A 16801-nucleotide genomic window follows, 5' to 3' on the forward strand; every position below is an offset into this window, starting at 1 on the left:
ATACTTATGTCCTGAATGGTTTCGCCTAGATTTTCTTCTAGGGTTTTTATGGTGTTAGGTCTTATGTTTAAGTCTTTAATCCATCTGGAGTTAATTTTAGTGTAAGGTGTCAGGAAGGGGTCCAGTTTCTGCTTTCTGCACATGGCTAGCCAGCTTTCCCAACACCATTTATTGAACAGGGAATCCTTTCCCCATTGCTTGTTTTTGTCTGGTTTGTCAAAGATCACATGGTTGTAGATATGTTATGTTGCCTCCAAGACCTCTGTTCTGTTCCATTGGTCTATGTCTCTGTTTTGGTACCAGTACCATGCTGTTTTGATTACTGTAGCCTTGTAGTATAGTTTGAAGTCCGGTAGTGTGATGCCTCGTGCTTTGTTCTTTTTGCTTAGAATTGACTTGGCTATGCGGGCTCTCTTTTGGTTCCATATGAAGTTTAAGGTGGTTTTTTCCAGTTCTGCGAAGAAGGTCATTGGTAGCTTGATGGGGATAGGATTGAATCTGTAAATTACTTTGGGCAGTATGGCCATTTTCACGATATTGATTCTTCCTAACCATGAACATGGAATGTTTCTCCATCTGTTTGTGTCCTCTCTTATTTCGTTGAGCAGTGGCTTGTAGTTCTCCTTGAAGAGGTCCTTTACGTTCCTTGTTAGTTGTACTCCTAGGTATTTTATTCTCCTTGTGGCAATTGTGAATGGAAATTTGTTCTTGATTTGGCTCTCTTTAAGTCTGTTATTGGTGTATAGGAATGCATGTGATTTTTGCACATTGATTTTGTATCCTGAGACTTTGCTGAAGTTGCTTATCAGTTTCAGGAGATTTGAGGCTGAGACGATGGGGTCTTCTAGATATACAATCATGTCGTCTGCAAATAGAGACAATTTGACTTCCTCCTTTCCTATTTGAATGCCCTTTATTTCTTTTTCTTGCCTGATTGCTCTGGCTAGAACTTCTAATACTATATTGAATAGCAGTGGTGAGAGCGGGCATCCTTGTCTGGTGCCACATTTCAAGGGGAATGCTTCCAGTTTTTGCCCATTCAGTATGATATTGGCTGTTGGTTTGTCATAAATAGCTTTTATTATTTTGAGATACATTCCATCAATACCTAGCTTATTGAGGGTTTTTAGCATAAAGGGCTGTTGAATTTTGTCAAACGCCTTCTCTGCATCAATTGAGATAATCATGTGGTTTTTGTCTTTGGTTCTGTTTATGTGGTGAATTATGTTTATAGACTTGTGTATGTTGAACCAGCCTTGCATCCCCGGGATGAAGCCTACTTGATCATGGTGGGTAAGCTTTTTGATGTGCTGTTGCAATCGGTTTGTCAGTATTTTATTGAAGATTTTTGCATCTATGTTCATCATGGATATTGGCCTGAAGTTTTCTTTTCTTGTTGAGTCTCTGCCGGGTTTTGGAATCAGGATGATGCTGGTCTCATAAAATGATTTGGGAAGAATTCCCTCTTTTTGTATTGTTTGGAATAGTTTCAGAAGAAATGGTACCAGCTCCTCTTTGTATGTCTGTAGAATTCGGCTGTGAACCCATCTGGACCTGGGCTTTTTTTGGGTGGTAAGCTCTTAATTGCTGCCTCAACTTCAGACCTTGTTATGGGTCTGTTCAGGGTTTTGGCTTCTTCCTGGTTTAGGCTTGAGAGGATGCAAGTGTCCAGGAATTTATCCATTTCTTCCAGGTTTATTAGTTTGTGTGCATAGAGTTGTTTGTAATAATCTCTGATGATGGTTTGAATTTCTGTGGAATCTGTGGTGATATCGCCTTTATCGTTTTTTATTGCATCAATTTGGTTATTCTCTCTTTTCTTTTTTATTAATCTGGCTAGCAGTCTGTCTATTTTGTTGATCTTTTCAAAAAACCAGCTCCTGGATTTATTGATTTTTTTGAAGGTTTTTTTGTATCTCTATCTCCTTCAGTTCTGCTCTGATCTTAGCTATTTCTTGTCTTCTGCTAGACTTTGAGTTTTTTTGATCATGCTCCCCTAGCTCTTTCAGTTTTGATGATAGGGTGTCAATTTTTGATCTCTCCTTGCTTCTCATGTGGGCGCTTGTTGCTATATATTTTCTTCTAGAGACTGCTTTAAATGTGTCCCAGAGATTCTGGTATGTTGTGTCTTCATTCTCATTGGTTTCAAAGAACATATTTATTCCTGTCTTCATTTCATTGTTTACCCAGTCAACATTCAAGAGCAAGTTGTTCAGTTTCCATGAAGCTGTGCGGTTCTGGGTTAGTTTTTGAATTCTGAGTTCTAACTTGATTGCACTGTGGTCTGAGAGACTGTTTGTTACGATTTCCGTTCTTTTGCATTTGCTGAGGAGTGATTTACTCCCAATTATGTGGTCAATTTTAGAGTAGGTGTGATGTGGTGCTGAGAAGAATGTATATTCTGTGGATTTGGGGTGGAGAGTTCTGTAAATGTCTATTAGGTTTGCTTGGTCCAGGTCTGAGTTCAAGTCCTGGATATCCTTGTTAATTTTCTGTCTGGTTGATCTGTCTAATATTGACAATGGGGTGCTAAAGTCTCCCACTATTATTGTGTGGGAGTCTAAGTCTCTTTGTAAGTCATTAAGAACTTGCCTTATGTATCTGGTTGCTCCTGTATTGGGTGCATATATATTTAGGATCATTAGCTCTTCTTGTTGCATTGATCCTTTTACCATTATGTAATGTCCCTCTTTGTCTCTTATGATCTTTGTTGCTTTAAAGTCTAATTTATCAGAGATGAGAATTGCAACTCCTCCTTTTTTTTTGCTCTCCATTTGCTTGGTAAATCTTCCTCCATCCCTTTATTTTGAGCCTTTGTGTATCCTTGCATGTGAGATGGGTTTCCTGGATACAGCACACCGATGGGTTTTGTCTTTTTATCCAATTTGCCAGTCTGTGTCTTTTGATTGGGGCATTTAGTCCATTTACATTTAGGGTTAATATTGTTATGTGTGAATTTGATACTGCCATTTTGGTGCTAGCTGGGTGTTTTGCCCTTTAGTTGAGCTGGTACTTGTTGTTCCTTTATATGTGTAGAGCCTCTTTCAGGAGCTCTTGTAGAGCTGGCCTGGTGGTGACGAAATCTCTGAGTACTTGCATGTTCCCAAAGGATTTTATTTTTCCTTCACTTATGAAGCTTAGTTTGACTGGATAGGAGATTCTGGGTTGAAAGTTCTTTTCTTTAAGGATGTTGAATATTAGCCCCCACTCTCTTCTGGCTTGTAGGGTTTCTGCTGAGAGATCTGCTGTGAGTCTGACGGGCTTCCCTTTGTGGGTAACCCGATCGTTCTCTCTGGCTCCCCTTAGTATTTTCTCCTTCATTTCAACCATGGTGAATCTGACGATTATGTGCCTTGGGGTTGCTCTTCTTGACAAATATCTTTGTGGTATTCTCTGTATTTCCTGGACTTGAATGTTTGCTTGCCTTGCTAGGTTGGGGAAGTGTTCCTGGATAATATCCTGTAGAGTATTTTCCAGCTTGGATTCATTCTCTTCGTCACATTCAGGTACGCCTATCAAGCGTAGATTAGGTCTTTTCACATAGTCCCACATTTCTTGGAGATTTTGTTCATTCCTTTTTACCCTTTTTTCTCCAGCCTTGCCTTCCCATTTTATTTCATTGAGTTGATCTTCGACCTCTGATATCCTTTCTTCTGCTTGGTCAATTCGGCTGTTGATACTTGTGCATGCTTCGTGAAGTTCTCATGTTGCGTTTTTCAGCTCCATCAATTCGCTTATATTCCTTTCTATTTTGTCCATTCTCGTTAGCATTTCGTCAAATCTTTTTTCAAGGTTCTTAGTTTCTTTGCATTTGGTTATAACATGTTCTTTAAGTTCACAGAAGTTTCTTACTACCCACCTTCTGAAGTCTGATTCTGTCGTTTCACCACACTCGTTCTTCCTCCAACCTTGTTCCCTTGCTGGTGAGGAGTTGTGATCCCTTGTAGGAGGAGAGGTGTTCTGGTTTCGGGTGTTTTCATCCTTTTTGCGCAGGTTTCTTCCCATCCTTAAGGATTTATCCACCTGTCAACTTTGTAGTTGCTGGCTTTCAGATTGGGTCTCAAATCTTTCAGATTGACGTTCTGTTTGTTGATGATGAGGTTATTTCTGTTTCTTGGTTTTCCTTTCTGACAGTCTGGCCCCTCTGCTATAGGTCTGCTGAGGTTCAGTCCAAGCCCTGCTTGCCTGGGGTTCACCTGCAGCAGCTGCTGAACAGTAAGGGTTGTTACCAGTTTTCTTCTTCTGCTATCTTTGTCCCAGAAGGATACCCGCCTAGTGTCAATCTGATCTCTCCTTTATGAGGTGTCTCTTTGGGTATATAGGGGTCAGGGAGCTGCTTGAGGAGATGGTCTCTTCTTTATAGGAGCTCAAATGGTGAGCTATGAGCTCTGTTGTTGTTCATTCAGAGCTGCTGGGCAGGTACATTTAGGTCTGCTGCAGCAGAACTCATAAAGTGCTTTTTGTTCCCAGGTGCTCTGTCCCAGGGATTTAGGGCTTTATTTATGAGTTTCCGTTATGCTGCTGCCTTCTTTTGTTTTTTCCTTCAGACCTGCTCTGCCCAGCAAGGAGGTGGCCTAGTCACTGTCTGCCTGTAGAGACTTTGCTGAGCTGCTGTGGGCTCCGCCCAGCTGCCAAGTGAACTTCCCTGCAGTCCTGTTTATATGGGTATAGTTAGAACTGCTTTGGCGGTGGTGGCCCGCGTCTGTTGAGGCGGAGTCTCTCTGCTATGGCGGGTTGCCTTGGCAACGGCGGGCTGCCTCAGCATTGGCCGACTACCTCCGTCCTGGCGGGCTGCCTTGGTAATGGCAGACAGCCCCTTCCCCACAGAGCTGTACCATCCTGGGTTCAGCTGCGCTTACTGTGAAACTCTCAATCCAGAGTTTCTGATTGCTGTTCTTTTGTGGGGGTGGGACCAGCCGAGCCTGATCGCGTGACTCCCTGCCTCAGAGACTTTTTTAAGTTGGTGTTCCAGTCGCCTGTTGAAAAGGCGCCGGGGTCTGTTTGCTTTCCCCTGCAGCCACTCACTGCGCTGGCTTAAACAGCGGCACTGAGGTTTGTGGTGCCTTTTTTTTTCTTTTTTTGCCCTGGAATCTACTGTCCTGGTTCTCTGCTCAGTCCCCTTTTTAAACAGACGAATGGGCGACTTCCCATGGCTCCAGTCGCCAGCCAAAAGGGCACCCGGACCGGTGTATTTTGTACGGAGAACCGCTGCTTCAGGGCACCGACAAAGCAGCCGCGGGGCAAAGCAGCGGCACTGGCCGGCACAGCCGCGCTGGCCGAAACAGCTGCGCTGGTGAATTGTAGAGCTCCTCTGCCTGGGAATTTCCTAGTCTGTGGGCAATAAAAATGCGGCGTCCACTCACCCTCTGCGCTTTCACTGGGAGCTGCAATCCTGAGCTGTTCCTAAACGGCCATCTTGGATCCTGTATCCTGACTCCTTTTAATGCAAATTTTAGAGCCAGTTGGCTGTACTTTGATATAGTGAGTTTCTGATGAAACATAATTTTAAAAACACTGAGGGGAAAAATATATTACGTTTATAAAATAAGACTCTTTGAATCAAAAAATTTCTTGCAAATTACTTCAAAGTGTGAAAATAGTGTTGAGAAATAGTCAGGTCCATTATTTGGAGCTGATTTTATCTGATAGCAGCTCCTTGCAAATACCCGTTTAGATTGCAATGTTAACAAAAGCAAGGAAAGAGCTTTGAAGAATGTCTACATCATTTGTTTATAAACAACTATATTGATTTAGGGGGTGTTTTGTTCTTACTACTTATTATTTCCTTCAGGAAATAGCTAAATTGGAAATGTGATGAATCTTAAATGGTTTAGAGTTGATTCTAAAAGTAACCATAGCAGTGTAGAAAATTATGATCTCTCAAGGAATAAAAATTAGGTATTCTAACACTTCTGGTAAGTAAGAAAACATTTGGAGACATTTTAAGAAAATTTACCCAGACTTCTAACATGTGAAATAAATTTTTAGAACTAAGTTATTCCTTCAAATGAGCAAACTTTTTCATTTTCAAAAAGTAAATTATTTGCAAATATAAATTCTAAAGTTTAAAATCAAGACAAGTTATTTCCAGATATCAAATAAACAGGGTAAACTGTTGGATACCTGAAAGGACTTTCAAAAAGAAGTGATCATTGGTCAAAAAAGGTGTTTACTCTGATGCCCCAAAGCCCCTCATTCAGCAAGGTGAGTGAAGGACTCATGTGCTGAGCAGGAGGGCTGCAGGCATCAGGCCCCTCTGCCAGGTGGGTGTGCCCTCACTGCAGTTACTACATATTGAGTGGGTGCTTTTGTAGGTCAGTCACACACCATCCCTGCCCCTGTGGAGCTCACAGTCTGGTCATGATCACCAGCACTGAACAAGAAACTTCAAGTGAGCTAAGCATTATGAAGGAAAAGGCAAAGGAGCAAATCAAGGAGGCCCTAGCTAGTCTCGGGGAACCAGGAAGGGCTTTCTGGAGGGAAGTAGAGTTCTGAAGGATGAATAAGCTGCGTGAAGAGGTGGGGAGGTAAGCATTTTACACAAATGCTATGACAACTTATGCAAGAACCCTAAAGTGGGGAAAAACATGTTTGTTAGAAAAACTGGCTGGAAGTAGAGAATGAGGGGGAGGGTGTTATGTGGAGCAGCTGCAGTGGAAGGGAGGGGAAGATTGCTCAAGGCCTAGGTGTGGGAGTGTGGGGGGGAATGGGAAGCCCAAGGCTCTGACCGACCTAGGAGCAGTAGGGAGTCATGAAAGGGTATTAAGCAAGGGCACACTGGGTTGAATTTGCATTGAACACACATCACCTTGGCTGCAGCAAGTGGCTTCGAGATCAGGCTGGAGGAGTGAAGGCCAGTTAGAGGATCCTGTAGAAGCCCATGATGAGTCACTGTATTTCAGAAATTGCCAGGGAGAGGAAAGGCTCTTTAAAAGCAGTTCATTTTAGAGCAAAGCCGTGGAAAGACCTAAAACAGTTGTCAGTGAGTATATCCCTGATATCTGATAAAGACACATAGCATGTCCTTGTCCTCTGGTTTTGAGAATCCATTTGTGGGCCCCCTTAAAGCAGAGAGGAAAGAGCAAGCACTGGAGGGATCAAGCCAAGGATGCGGCAGAGCTGCTGCTCCCCAGAACGGGGATCTGAGTGGTGGCTGTTGCCCCCTTGATGCCACCCCAAGACCAAGGTGCAATAGTTCCCTTATCAGGATTAGCAACAGTGTTAACTGGCTGTCCCCACATTAGCCAGCATATAATGCCTAACTGAAAAAATTCCATTCCCCATACAGGAAATCCAGCCTTTTTTTCATTTCCCCACCCCACGTTTCCAAGGTTCCCCAAGGAACACTCATTTGTTCCACAGATCCATCCTGGTTGTTGCTTGGTGCCTCAGCCAGCTGCCTGGCCACAAACTTCTCAGACTTCTCACTGGTCCCCTCCTGCCTTTCCCAACTGGAACTGTGTGGAACCAGGTTCCTTCCTTAGCTGGAAAAGGAGGTGTCTCTCAGTCCACAAAGCTTAAGGCTGGATTCTGGTCTGCCTGCCCCTGAAGCCATAGCCCATGCTCCTTTTTCTACACTGCCCTGCTGGCCACATGCTACAGGGGTCAACTTGTTGCCCTCCCTACCCCAAGCCCAGGAATCCTTTGAACAAATCTCTTCCCTGAGTCTAGGCATTCAACCCTCTCTTGGATCCAGCAAGCAAGAAGAAGCTTCTCTCGACCCCAGGCTCTAATATGCTTCCCTTTTGCAGTCTCAGGATTTGTTACCTTAAAATTCACTTTCTGTTTTTGTTTTTTGAGACGGAGTTTCACTCTTTGTTGCCCAGGCTGGAGTGCAGTGGCATGATCTTCACTCACTGCAACCTCTGCCTCCTGAGTTCAAGCAATTCTCCTCCCTCAGCCTCCCAAGTAGCTGGGATTACAGGCACCCGCCACCATGCCTGGATAATTTTTTGTATTTTTAGTAGAGACGGGGTTTCACTAAAAAGTCACATTTTTTTCTGGGACTCCGTAATCTTTCTCATTTCTTACAAAAGGCCAGTGGATGTTATTAAAACCCTCATTTTGTCAATGAAGAAGAAAACACAGCTTGACTCATGACTTACCCAACATCATATCCCAGGCAGATACCAAGTTTAACTCAAGATCTCATGCTTACTGCTGGAGTTCCACCCAGCCTTAACTTATGCATCCTCCTTTTAATATCTCCATCTCCATGGAAATAAACAGTGGAAGGAAAACGTGGGGGTCAAGAAAGGAGCACTAGGGGGAAAGGCTTGTTTCCTGCATGCTTGGCTGCCCAGGGCGGGAGAACCTTGTCCCATTTGTCCTTTCTGGGACAAAGGGAGCATCTGCAGTCAGCTTTTCTCTGGGTCAGAAAGTTTTGTCTGACCCTGCAAAACGAGGTAAGAACATAAACTCATTTTGTGCAAGAAAAACTGTTTTCATGGTAGGAATCTTTGTACTCATTAGGACGACTACTCCTCTTTGACTTCCTTGAGTTTTTTTGGATTTCTAATTAGAAACTAACACTAATTACAAAAAGTCATGTTTATTGTTTTACTGTGTGACTGCACTGCATTATCTCATTTAATCCTCCCAACACTCCTTCCTTTGAGGGAGGCATTATTTTTAACTTATTTCCTAGCTGCAAAATATGAACAAGATTCATGTTAAAGTTCATATACTAGTAAATGGTGAGATCCATGCTTATACCCAGGTCTGACTCCAGTGCCCCAACCACTAACCTCAGAATATGCCATATGTTCCCCAGAACAGGGCTTTAACCTCTGGGAAAAACCACAGCTGAGAAGGAAATTATCTGTAGGGACTCTTCCTGTGTGGAACAAGACGTTCCTGGTGGGAGGTCCTGGAGAAGCACATTGGCTCATGGGCAGGGACCGAGTGGATTGAGTGGACACTGGCCTTCTACTGACAAATTCTTATTGTACCCTTGTACCAGGCTGGCCCTAATAAAGAAAAGGATTGGAGCAAAGGAAAGACTGGGGAGCTTCTGCATCCTCAGGACCAACCTGGGGCCATTGGAATGTCTCCTTGCATTGTTGCAGAGAGAAATAGTTAGGATGATAGTCCTGAGAACCTAAAGATTTTGTGTAGTAGACCACTTTTCAGATGGCCCCCGATGATTTTTTTTTCTTTTTGAGACTGAGTCTCGCATTGTCACCTGGGCTGGAGTGCAGTGGAGCAATCTCGGCTCACTGCAACCTCTGCCTTCCAGGTTCAAGCTATTCTCCTGCCTCAGCCTCCGGAGTGGCTGCGATTACAGGTGCCTGCCACCATGCCCAGCTAATTTTTTGCACTATTAGTAGAGACAGAGTTTCACTATGTTGGCCAGGCTGGTCTTGAACCCTGTCTCGTGATCCGTCCACCTTGGCCTTCCAAAGTGCTGGTATTACAGGCGTGAGCCTCCGTGCCCAGCCGATGGCCCCTAATGATTTCTGTTCCCTGTTATCATATCCTTGTATAATCCCTTCCCCTTAAGTGTAGGCAGAATATAGTGATTTGCTTCTAACAAATATGACAAGTAATGGGCTGTCCCTTCCAAGATTAGATAATTAAAGACTATCCCTTTTATGTTCAGTGCTTTCCCTTTCTTACTCTCTTTTGGATCATTCATCTTGGAGGACTCCAGCTGCTCTGTGTTTGGCAGTCTTGTGGAGAGGCCCATGTGGCATGGGATTGAGACCTGCCAACAACCATGTGAGGGAGTTTGGAAGAAGATTCTGCTTAAAAGGCGAGCCTTCAGATGAGACTGCAGCCCCAGCCAACAGCTCATCTGAAGTCTCATCAGAGACCTTAGCCAGAGACACGCAGCTGAGATGCCCAAATTCCCAATCCACAGAAACTGCAAGATAATAAATGTTTATTGTAAGAGGATAAGTTTTGGAATAATTTGTCACACGGCAATGGATAATGAGCACATTGCACAACCTTTATCACTACCCCACATTTATTACTTTGTTGACCAATCTGTATTGGGACAAAATCAACTGTAAAACTCAACACATAAAGAACTGTAACATTGACCTCTAGGGCAGCAGCAAGTGCTGGACTCTCTCAAAAGCTAGTTTTGAGGTGAGGGATTCAATAGGCTAGAGAGGGTGGTTGCTGCTTTGAGAGGTGAAGAGTTCTTGCAGTTCTGTAAGGAAGATGGGTGCCTGGGGTTGACTGATGAGGGTCTGAGAGGGCCTGGAAGGCTACCCTCAGGAAGCCTGTCATTCCTTGATGGAGTGTACAGTGGGCTGCTGAGTACTCAGGGGAAACCAGGATATATCCTTTTTTGTGACCATTCAGAAAGGCATTTGGTGCCCACTCATTTTTTAAAAAACTTAAAAATTACAAAAGTAACATATTGCTTGTTAAAAATTATGTGAATCATTTTTACGTAATTCACATAAAAGAATTTTGTAAAGTAAAAAGTGAATGTGCCATTCTTCTCCCGCTTGCCAGAGGCAGCCAGTGTTTGCAGTGGGTGTGTATGCTTCCAGACATTCTAATCCAGAAATCCAAATGGACGTGCCTGTGGAGGGTACATGATACTGTGCTTTTTAATCAAAGTGGGAACCTTTTACATGTATTGTTTTGCACATGTAAACTGTCAGAGATATTGTATAGCGGCAGTAAATCTAGAACTCCCTTGTTCTTTCTGGTAGCTTTTTGGCACTCACAGATGTATGGGCAGTGTGTTGGATGTCGTCTGGATGAGTGCTGATTTTTCTAGCTGTGCCCCAACTGATAAATATTTAGGCTGTTTCTAGTTTTCCCTTTTACATATACAAGTTGAATATACCTAATCTGAAAATCCAAAATCTAAACATTTTAAGAGTCAACATGATGCTCAAAGAAAAGCCTCATTGGAGTATTTTTGGATTTCAGATTTTCAGATTAGGTTTGCTGAACAGGTGAGTATAATGCAGATATTCAAAACTCTGAAAAAATCTGAAATCTGGAAGATTTCTGGTCCCAAGCATTTTGGATAAAGGATTGCTGTAGCCTGTAGCGTAGTGGGGAGCTCCCTTATCTGTGTCCTTACGCTCCTATTAGAGCACTTCTGAAACACTGAGTGCTGGAAGTGGAATTGCTAGGGCAAAGACTCTGTAACTTCACAGTGCCTACTGCTGGCATGCCCTCTAAAATGCGTGCAGTTATATTTCCACAAACAGGATATTAGTATGCCTATATTTTCTACTCTTACTGACACTGGATATTATCTGCCATGTTTTATTTATGCTAAAATGATAGGCACAAGATGGCATTTTAAAAAAATATACGTTTCTCTGTGGCTCCAGCCAGGCCTTCTGGCCTCCCATCCAACTGATAAGCCACCCCTTGCCCTTGCTTCTGCTTCCTGAGCATCTATCCGTATTCCCTCTCCCTGTGCCCCCAGCACACACCGCACTGCCCTGATTGATGAAGAAGGCTGCCTTGCTCTTGGGTTCCTCTGGAGAGGAGGCTGACCTAAATCCATCCCCTGCACACTTGCCTGGGGCTTAGTCAACATTCCAGGCGTGGAGAAGGCTGTGTGCTTCTTTTAATCCTTTTCCCTTGTTGAGATGACTAGGGCGTAGGCGTCTGTCATCACATGGCTCCAGAAGGGAATTCTAATTTCACTCCCTCCACATTAACTATCCTTCTAGGCTCTGGGTCATTCCCAGCTCTGCTGAGGCTTATGGCAAATGTGTCCTGTCCTTCCTAGCCCAAGGAGCCCTCTCCTGGTACTGTGAGATGCCTTTCAGCTTCAGGATATGATGCAGCTGTGGGAAAGGGAAGATTCCTTGACCAGCCTGTGGAGCTGGATTTATTAATATCATGACCATGCAAGCACGGCATGGGACAGGCAGATGGCCCACCCACCTACGAGGTGCTGCATGTGGCAGAGCTGTGGGAGTGCTGTGCAGATGGGAGAGATTGTCTGTGTCTAGGCTCCCAGTGTGAGCTGAGCTGGCCCAGGATGGCCATTCAGGAGAGACAGGGATACTTGAATGTCTCAGGGATGGTTGGTATCAAAACATCATGTCTACAGGGGCAGAATCCCAGGCTAGGACTGTTTCAGGGCTGACTCTGGGGTCTGAGAGAGACCTGTAAGCAAGCGCCAGGCCTGGAGGCATGGATATGGGAGATGAACCACCACTACTGGAACCCAGTTATCAGATGATGAGGACTAGGGTTTGAACCAGATAGATTTGGTCATCTGGTGACTGCCAGAGCATCCACAAGTAGGATGTTCAGAGTACCAGAGCAGGGAGCTGATGAGTCTGTAGGCTGTAGGACAAATGGCAAGAAGAGGAGCTGCAGGTCTGGCGAAGGATCGGTAGGCCCACGGAGCTGCGAAACATTGTCCAGCACTTCCCCTTATTATTCGGTGTCCACTGTTTGAGATAAATGTGGCAGACAGCTATGGACCAGCTTCCTGACATCTAGGGACCTTCTGATACCAAGCTGCTGCTGCTGCTGCACAGGCGGGCTGGCTGGCCGGCCACCTAACATATCCACTCCTACGGGCAGAAGGCTCCATAGCACTGTGATTCTCAGACATATTACTGAGCGATATGGAGTGACATAGGAACTGTAGTGTGATCTCACCTCCTCCCTGGGTATAGTGATTGATGCTGTAGAGGCAGGAGCTCAGGAATCAGACTGACCCGAGTTCACATTCTGAGTGTCAGGCTGCATGCATTTGGACAGATCACTCACCTCTCTGATGAAAGTTTTCTATTATGTTGAAGAGAGAGTAATTATAGAATCCACCTTATAGAGTTGTTGTGAGAATCCGAAGAGCCATGCATACTTCCTGGCACATGGAAAACACTCTATAGATGGTGGCTATTATTAGTGCTATCCAGATGAAAATAGAGCTAAGAAGACCCTATGAATGAGAACCCTCTTGCCCCCTGTGTCTAGAGAGACTATGGAAAAACACAGCATACCCAGGAAGGGCAGTGTACCCAGGAAGAGGTCCATCTGGGCATAGCCAGGTGTCACGTTAGTTAGCCACCTGGCCCTAGAAGGGTTGGATATGATTTCTGGGATAGTGCAGTGGTCAGCAGCAGAGGGGCTGGGAAATAGGATCCCGTCTGGTGAGTAATGTCTGGCTGGCAAAATATGGTCCTGGAGAGAATGGGGACCAATAACATCTGGAGTGTAGTCAAGATACCTTTTTGGATATAGACCCAGCCTGTGACCCCTCCTTCTCTGGGAACCTGGGAACTTCCCCTGCATGCCAGCAACAGTGTTCCTTCTACCTAGCTCTGCTCCAAGGCCAGAGCCATAGAGTTGGGGTGGATACCCAGCCCCAACTGGGCCAATTGGATTTTCTACCTGGGAGCCAGCATTGGATTGTAGATGTGCTGGCACTCAGACCAGGAGAACATGAGCTGAGAAATGTCATCTGGTGCCATGTGCCAGAACAAGTACGGAGAATAGTCCACAGATGGATGCATGATGAGAAGCAGAGAAAGAGACCCTGCAGGAAAGGGAAAGGGGAAAGGAAAGAGCAAGGGAGAGGAGCTGAGAAAGTTGCTGCCTTGCATCTTGAAGGCTTTCCAGGCAATTTCTGGTTCTTGGCCCTTGTAAGGCTCAGCTGTGTCCCTGCCCGTGGACTTGGGGAGATACCTCGTGTCCTTATGTAACCAGCTTATTAAATGAGTTGGACTCAATCAGGTGTAAGAAGAAACCAACCTCATTTTTCCCCCAGTGTCCTTTTGAGCCTACTCTGTGGACTTTTCTTTTCCCAGTCAAAGCTGAAAACTTAGCAGGTCCCTTGGTCTTTCAGGTGTTAGGCATGAAACAGCCCAATAGTCCCTCATTCCAGACAGTCCAGTGTAGTAATTGCAAGTCTGGACTCTTAAAGCTGACCAGCTGTGGAGGCCTGGATTGGGGGAAGACACATGGTCAACTTGTTTGTTTTGAGACAGGGTCTCTCTCTCTCTCTTTTTTTTTTTTTTTTTTCCCACCTGGAGTGCAGTGGCATGATCTTGGCTCACTGCAGCCTTTGCCTCCCACCTCAGCTTCTTGAGTAGCTAGGACCACAGTTGCATGCCACCATGCCAAGTTTTTTTTTTTTTTTTTTTCTTTCCGTAGAGATGGGGGTTTCACCATGTTGCCTGGGCTTGTTTCAAACTCCTGGGCTCAAGCAGTCGTCCGACCTCAGCCTCCCAAAGTTCTGGGAGGTGTGAGCCACAGCACCTGGCCAACACACAGTCAGCTTCTTTGCTGGATCCCTGCCAGTTCCATTGCCTCCCCAAACTTCACTGAGGTTTCTGGCCCTTGGGAACAGGGCAGGAAGAAGTAAGAGAGAAGGGCCCATCTTTCATAGCTGTTGGTAACTCAGAGCTTGTACCCTGTGGGTATGCCAGATGCTTGTGCAAGCAACCCAGCTCTGTCTTTCCCCCTTTTGGCTGCTGCTGCTTCAGAATCTCCCTTTGGGCACCTCTGACTCAGGTCCTTTGATGCAGTAATTTATAACTCCCTCCCTGGCTCTTGTATTTCCTGCCCTGTCCCTGCCCTCACCATCTAGGCAGCCCCCTGATCCTAGGAAGCCTGAATTTGTGCCTCAGTGGGCTGGCCTTGTGCTGTCAGCGTGGGCCCCTCTTCTCACTGCTCTGTGCCCCTGGCCCTGAGTCAGACAGGAGTGCTTATGCCCTCCCTTGTCAGGCTGTGGGAATGATCCCTTGAAGTCCCTCTCACTTGACTGAAGGTGTCAGGAACATGTGAAGGACAGTTGATTCCCCCATCCAAAGGACCTTCTTTCTGTACTTCTCACACAGCTTCAGGGAAGCCATCAACTAATACTGGAGAGCCAGTGCGAGGCCATGCCCTTTGCAAAGATGATGTCACAGCTTTTATCTTGTCTTTAGCCTTTGGAGTCTCAGATAAAATTGAGGCAGAAAGAGTGTCTTAAACATGTTGTTACACTTAAAAACTTCCCTTGTTTTGCTTAATCTAGTCATGTGGGTTTCTCTTACTATAACCAGAGTTTTGAAAAGTTTGTGTGAAACAGATGAGGGGGTCTTGGGAGATTAGAGAGGACACCTTGAACCCCCTAAGAGTGGCTGTGAACTGTGAACATGGTATACTCCCATTACCATTGTTTTCAGTAATTTGAAGGTTTCTCTTTTAGTCTTGCTCAAATCGGCAAAATTTGGGGAAGGGAGTCTTGTTCAGTGTCACTTGCTCAGAAAACATCATTGTCTTCTGGCCCTGTTCCCCACACAAGTCCAGCAGCTGGGTGCCCCTTGCCCCCCAAGTGACCAAGGTATTGGCTAAAACTGGGATACAGGGGTTTGGCTGGGGCAGGAGAAAGTCTGGGATTCATCGACTTCCTTTTGGGTCTGCAAATGCAATGCACCCACCATGGAGAACTTAGTAGGACTCCTGTGATTGTAGGCCTTAAAAGGTCACGATGGGATAGGAGAGGATGGTCTGGTTGGCCAGTCTCTAGGATGCTGACTGGCTGTCTTTGCTGGCAAGTAGAGCAATTTACTAGGTACCCTGGCTAGGGTGGTTTGACAGAGGCCTCCTGCCACATGCTCTTCTTCCATGCCACCAGCTTAGTGAGCTGATGACCCCCACCTTTCATTTTCTCCACATCTCTGATGAGCTTATTCTTTCCTCTCCGATAAAGCCTGGGTGTGGTTTGATTAAGATTCAGGCTTGGGTACTAAGATGGGGTTTGGGAGAAGTAGCCGGTATCACAGCCTGCTTTCATTTGAATCCTAACTAGTTTAGAAAAAGGGTGGCTCTGCAGTATCCAGCATGGCTTCCCAGAGCTCTCTGTTTGGGATTTTGGAGCCAAGACCAGTGACCAGTAAGGCTGGACCTTGTTTTCCTTTGCCTTTGTTCCCTATGTCCCACACATCCCACTCCAGGTGTGTGTGGAGGGGTGACTGGTCTGGGACAAGATTGAGATATTTTCTTCAAATACCATTCAGATTCCACTGTGATCCTAACAACTGACTAGGGGCTTAGGAGAAAGGGAGTTGAGAACTCTGACTTGGTGCCTGACACCTAGCACCTTCTGGATTAATTGCTGCCGGCGCATTCTTACCAGCAGTCTGACTTCAAGTGTCATTTTTGCCTCTTCTGTAAAGTGAGAATAATGATCCCTCCTTCACAGAGCTTCTGTGACGGTGACATAAAACACACACACACACACACACACACACACACACACACACACACACACACACACACTTGTTTCTAAGCACATGGTAGGCTTCAGTGCATATCAGTGCATCTCTAACTGCAGCTTTCCTAGAAAAAGCTGTCATGTGCTTGTGTCACTTGGTCATTAGGTAGAAGGATTGCTGGGGTCCAGGGTATAAGTGCATTTACAATTTTGATATATACATTGGCAAGTTACTCTTCAAAAATATGGAGTCAATTTATACATCCATCCATAGTGACACATTTGTCCATTCCCTTGTCAGCATGGAGATTGGCTTTTTTCTTCATCTTTGCCAATCTGAGAGGCAACACATGGTGGTTTATCCTTCATTTATAGCACCTCTTTGATTACTGCTGAGGTTGACATCTTGTTTACTGGCCATTTGTGAGTCTTCTTATGTGTACATATACTTTGCCAAGTTTTCTATTACAAGATTTGCATCTTTCTTGATTTGAAAAATGTTTTAGTATAGCATGAATATTCTCTATTTGCTATATATGTTTCAAATATTTTTCTCTTGTTTGATATTTGCCTTTTAATCTTGGTCATGTTTTTTGTTTTGTTTTTGGAAAGCAGAAAATTTGAGTTTTGAAAAAAGTTGTATCTTTTAGTCTT

The 16801-nt window shown here is 44.8% G+C and overlaps 1 protein-coding gene across 16 annotated transcripts in view; it reads left to right on the plus strand.

Annotated features, from left to right (window-relative positions):
- The window catches only part of RALGPS1 (Ral GEF with PH domain and SH3 binding motif 1), a 377570-nt gene that overhangs the window by 213043 nt on the left and 147726 nt on the right, over positions 1 to 16801 (plus strand). The window lies entirely within an intron of this gene.

This window comes from Sapajus apella, unplaced genomic scaffold (assembly GCF_009761245.1).
Source record: "Sapajus apella isolate SASKATOON/1434 unplaced genomic scaffold, GSC_monkey_1.0 scaffold97, whole genome shotgun sequence".
NCBI classification, from domain to species: domain Eukaryota; kingdom Metazoa; phylum Chordata; class Mammalia; order Primates; family Cebidae; genus Sapajus; species Sapajus apella.